Below are 6327 nucleotides of genomic sequence, written 5' to 3'. Positions count from 1 at the left end.
ATATTTGCAAAATACACTGCCTACCCAAATAAAGGTCACATACACATTACATTTAACTGTGATTATGACACACATTCACCATTAAATGGCTTTGAATATGCATATGCAATGTCACAGCATTTACTTTCATCCAGTTTTGCCAATGCACATGTCTCATGTTGTCTGACCACTTTTTGACCACTATTTGAGCCCATGGAATCCTAGCATTGTCATCTTGAAAAAAAGAGAAGAAACAATCTATTGAAAAACCTGGTCATTCAGTATATTCCCGCAGTCAGCTAATCACTGCATCAGTTAGGAATGAAGAGCTTGTTGCCAGATGAGATGTATTAATGACTGTAGTAATTACATATTTGCTTAGTTAAATCCAGGAGGGGAATTGTTTTTTGGCCAAGCATCAGTCAAAATCCTTGTTAGATAAATAATGGTTCAAATGAATAAAAAAAAAATAATAAAGTTAGTTTATATTAAAAAAGTCCTAACTTCTCTGGAAACAGAGTTGTATGAATTTGTTTGTGAGGTTTGAACTTCACTGTGCAGAATAATGCAGAGTTTGACTTCAGAGATGCCTTTCATCCGCTGAAGGTGAAACATTTCTGTGTGTTCACCTGAACTCCGAGTTCAAAACCTACACGTGATCAAATTGTCACAACTGACTTGAATTAGGGTAACTGGAGTTGAAGTCTAACGTTTACACGTTTTTCTTTTCAAATTCTTAATTCATTGAAATTGCTCCTCGTTTGCAGGGAACACCCTGTGAACCTTTACACAGTTTCACACATTATTACCTGTGGGTTGTGCCTCACTCTAGCACCACTGAGGTGGCAAAGGATGCTCAACTGTTTCACTTTCTCCACCCAGACTGTGGGAATCAAACAACCCCATCAATTTCTAATTCAGCCCAATGTCATTGATGAACTGCTTCTAACAATTCAATGAATGACATTAAATGTTCCACCATGTTTTCCAGTTAGTCTCTGACTGTGTGTGTCTACTGTTTGCTGCTGAGCCTTTTCTGTGAGTTTGAAGCAAAACAGTTACAACCTGTAAAACTGTGTAAAAATGAGGGGAGCTGCAGACATATGCATCACCTTACAGATTGCAATTAGGTTTTTCATGTTGTCAAACATTGCTGTTGTACAAGGACTTCAAACAAGATAGAAAACTAAAAATTGTCCATGATGCGGTCTTTGCTGAGAAATCTCAACAAGCATTAGGATGTGAAAAATATGGAGAACTGGAGGGCACGGTGCTGATGGATTGATAGTGATGGGCTCATGTTCAAAGGATGCAGATAAAGAGAAGTGATACTGGTAACTGCTGGGTGGGGTGTCTATAGGGGATACTTGTTTATGAAAGACGTCTAGTCCCATGTACTTATTATCTCCTGTAGCATCCTTTACCACTCTCACCACATCATTAACTCCAGATTTTATTAACTGTTTGCACAGCAAACCAGCAATGAATATATCTGGCCTTATATGGTCTGGGCCTGCTGTGTGACTGAAGATGACAAGTAAAGGTTAATTGCAGTACTTTATTTATATGTGTAAAAAAAGTGACTCTTCCCTAATTATGATTTTCATGATTCTTTTTCTGATTTGTGTTTGTTTGTACTTGTGAACTTTGTTATACAAACACTCTTCATCCTGAAAGGAAATCATACAGTAATGCAATTGTTTCTGGGTTCAATTCTACTCTGATTTTCTAGTAGTTGACATTTTAGTTTTAGTTAAATAACAATTGTATAAAATGTAGCTACTGCTACTTCCACCAGCTCTGAATGATGTTTTTCTTTCTTTACAGCAGTAGAAATGTGAGAAAATGTAACATTTGAGTATTTTTTTAATGTAAAAGTAATAAAACTAATAGACATATTTGCAGTGCACATGCACAGAAGTGAAATGTGTTTTACAAAGTTCTGACAAGGAGCTTTGCTAAATACTTTAGGTACATTATTCAAAATAACACATATTTCAGTTTGTCAGCTGCAGTGGCATTGTCAAGACTCAGTTTAGGGTAATGCTAACTACACTGAAAAAAAAACCTTGTAGGATTTACTTGATAAAATACTTTTTTGCACTTTTAAATTAAAAAAAAGTACTGTTGTAATATAAGTACAGCATACTTGCCAGGATCAGGTACAATGTACTTACTACTAAACTTAACAAAAATGAAGATATTAAGTAAATGTTACTTAACTAAGATATATTCAAGTAAAATCTATTATTTTTTCATGAACAGGAGCATCATTATCATGAAAATGTTAAGTAAATCGTATTTCTCTTATCAATGAAACAATTAGATGTTTGTCACAAACCCAGTTCTTGGACTTTAGTTTTCTTTAGTTTTAGTTCCTGCTCCTGGCTTTTATTTTGTAATCACTCAGCCCCACTTCCTACTTAATTTCTTTAGCTTCTTTCTGCTTGTTAACCCTGATTGTTTTCACCTGTGTCCCCATGTATTTATATCCAGTTCTCTCTACTGTTCTCTGCCAAATTGTCTCTCCTCTGTGAACTGTGGATATTCTATGCTTTTGGACATTGTTGTCCCCTCTGTTATGTGTGCTCCTTCCATGCCCTACCTGATCCTCACGTTTGGACTCTCTCCCCCTTATGTTTTGGTTTCCTGTTTGTTTCAGTGTTTTGGTTTTGTCTTTTGTTATCCCCACTTGTTTGACCCTGGTTTTATGTTTGGGTATTTATTTGTCCCTTTCTGTCAGTCTGAGTTTTATGTTTAGTATGTTTGTTTGTTTTTCCCTGTTTGGTCCCCCTTAGTTACTTAGTTAGATCCCTTGCTTCCCCAGCACAGATATAATTTGTTTAATCCTCCCTTCCGAGTGTGTTTAAGTTCATGCTCTGTTTTACTTTTTTTTTGTTATTACGTGTGTTTTTCCTGCCTTCCTCATGGAGTGATTTTGAGTTGTTTGGCTCATTCACATTCAAACCTCCCCTCACCGTCTCCTCTTCTGGGTAATAATTATAAAATGAAATATACTCTGGTAGTGTGACAATTTTATTATTTAATTTTATGTTTGACATTTTAAATTACTTACTTGTATAAAGTTGTATTACTCAGTATAATTTTGTAAAAGTTGCAAATTTTATTTTGATGTTACCAAATATATTTTTCTCTCTATGCAATTTATCAACATTTCCTACAAAAAACTAAATAGAATACAATTAAACTTTTTATTTTTTCAAGACACAATTTCACATTGCCTTTAGTATAACCTTTAAACATTTGTAATGACAACCTGGGCTTGTAGCCCTTTTAAACAAGTGAAATACCAGCAAAATAAATACCTGCATTGGTGTAGAATGGTAATTTGCTGTATTGAAAAAAGTTCATTTGAGTATCTTCTGTTCTGTAAAATTAAATAACAAACTTAAAACCTGATAAAATATCTGTACATTGCTTTTCAAAATGTTTTTAAACACAAGATACAAAACTTTTAAGATGATCTACCACTAATACAAATGGATCCACAATCTCATCTTACTTACTGTGTGACATTCAGAGTGGAGGGCAAAGTAAGAATTTCATTGTACAGGGAAACATGCGTTCTATCTGTGCATATGACAATAAACACTTTGAATCTTTGAATCAATGCATATGAAATTGTGATCCTCAAATCTTTAACAAAGAAAACCTTAAGCCCTCTGAAATAATGTAACTGCAAGTCATCAGTCGGGACTTGTACAGTTTAAGTATATGATTCAAACCATTACTCAATAAAACAATGGTTCCTAAACCTGGTCCTTAAGGCCCACCTCCCTACTTCTTTTCCAACTATCTCTGCCCTGTACACTGCTGATTACTTGGATCAGATGTCTCCACGCAATCCTAAACTTGGAGACTGACTTTGTCTTCCCCCACTGCACCATCATTGAAGACACCCAATCAGCAGAGGACAGGGCTCATTGGAAAACAAGTTGGAATGTTGAAGTGTTGAAGTGTGTAGGACCAGGTTTGGGAACCCCTGGATTAAAACATTTTGATTAACTCAAAAAGGCATTAAGATTTCCAGATAAAATGTTAAATTATTTTTTTAAGATTGTATCTGTTAAAAACATCAATGATAGAAAAACCTGGTGCCTTAATTGACACAAAATAGGAAACATTTAGAATAGATAACTTCCCATAACTAATTAATCAGGGCAAGGCTGTTCTAAAAGACAATTCTCCACAAGGGTGTAAACATCCCTAAATTACATCACTAAAGTCCTGCATCATTATTTTTGTAAAGTACCTTACATACGAACCTAGTCTTTTATAGTGAAAAGGATACTGATATGCACACAGGCAAACATGTTACTTGAAATGTAATTATGTGTGCATCTATGCAATATTTTTGAATTAAACCACCTTACAAACAGCCAAAGTTAAAGTCAGCAAGTCCAGCAAGACTGTTCAACAGAGTACATTTGCAAGATTGAAAACTAATTTGGGATGCAGCAGCCATGACTGCACAGTACTTGCCATGGCCATTTACAACTTCAGCTTCAGCTTTAATGCTTGTGTACTTTTGGGGACAGCTTAATCATATTCAGTTGCAAGAAAATGTTCGGAAACACCTCATAAGTGTAGCATAGTGCTGGGATGTAGGGCATAAATCCCTTGATAAAAAGCTTTAGCAGTACTGGCCCATCCTGACAACATCTCCTTGCCCTTAGGAAGGATAGAAACATGCTCTCTATTAGCACTATGGATGACCAGGTTCTTGAGGATGTGTAGATGCAGCACTTGTCACGCGTACAATTTACTCAAAATTAAGACAAATGTAGTGACAAAAGAAAAAATGGTAGAGTGGCTGCCTACCAACTATAGGGTTGAATGCTTGCGGCACACTCTTCCTGACCACATGTGGAAGTGTCCCTGGGCAAAACACTGAACGCCCAACAGCCCATTCCTGTCCCCAGTCGTGCAGTGCTGGTCCCAAGCCTGGTAGAAATTAGGGAGGGTTGCCAGCATAAAAAGCTGTACCAAATCAACATGCAGACAAATGGTCCACTGTGATGAGCCTGAAAAGAAAGAGAAACAAAAAAAAAATTAATTTCTTGCCTTGGTTATTAATGCTGAAAACAATCTTCTTAAACATAAGTTTAGATTACATTAAATTGATTCTGTTTTAATTTTATTTTTTAAAAACAATAAACAAATCAGTTGTAGAGCCTGGGACAAGGTTGCTGCACTCCACAAACTGTGGCCCCTGCATGAACATTGCTTTACTGCTATTCTCAGGTATAAACTGTGACTCTGCAATTTTATGGAACCTGGAAAATCTATGGCTGTATAACTCCAGAGCACAATTAATTTTGAACTAATTTAGAATCACAGAAATTGTCAAGATGATAAGCTTTTTTAGTATAACATTTGGGCCATCTCTGAATGAAGCATCTCCACAGCTTTGTCTGCTTTGCTCTTTTACTTTAGGGTTAACTTGCACTTTAAAGTATAACACATTGGAATAAACCATGGGATGATAATTAAAAAGGGGGGGAAATTCATGTTTACCATTCCATTGATAAAGACAATACATTTATATTTCGGGTCCTTAATGTGAATTGTTTTTAGAATACTTTAGCCAACTTTGTAGGACCTTACCAGTGTAGGAACAGTATTGCTGACATTAAAGTTAGCACTGTGTTACCTGCAAACTAAGAGAAGACCCCAATCATCACCATCTTAATTTATAAAATTAGCTAAAGTGAACTAGCTACATTTCCTTATTAGGTTAATTATGAACCGCCACTAGACATATGGAGTCAAACAAGCAACAGTAAAACTAACTGCACAAGGACCCACATATTAAAACAAATGTAAGGTACAAAAGGCAATGACTTCGCTTATTTGTACAAAGAAGATAGGAAAGTTCGTTTTTTCAGTGTCATTAATATGTACTAATGTGCTAAATTTTTAATGTTACTTTTTTACTCAATTTTTTTTTTTGGTGTGTTTACTCTATGTAAACAGTTTACTCTCCAAATTTTACTTTTCATTTTAATCAGATTTAGTTATTTTGATTTAGTATATTTTTTATTGCCATTGCTTGGCTAAATAATATTGTAATTTGACTTAAGCAGAGTAATTAAACAATACTGAAATTACCTATACTTATTTTAGTGGAATTAATTAACCTATAAAATTTTACAGTGTACAGGGCAGCAACATTTTAGTCTATGCATCTGTTAGTTGGAGCTTTGATTGCAGTGGGTGTAGGGATCTGCTAACAGGAAATCCACAGTCACACATACAGGAAATGCTGTTGTTCAGAAACAGAAATAAACAAGACATGTGAGGGAAACAGCCACCGTTCACATCACT

The sequence above is a fragment of the Channa argus genome, chromosome 15 (assembly GCF_033026475.1).
Source record: "Channa argus isolate prfri chromosome 15, Channa argus male v1.0, whole genome shotgun sequence".
Taxonomy (NCBI): domain Eukaryota; kingdom Metazoa; phylum Chordata; class Actinopteri; order Anabantiformes; family Channidae; genus Channa; species Channa argus.
The sequence above is the reverse complement of the archived record's forward strand: the minus strand, read 5'-3'. Positions refer to the sequence as shown.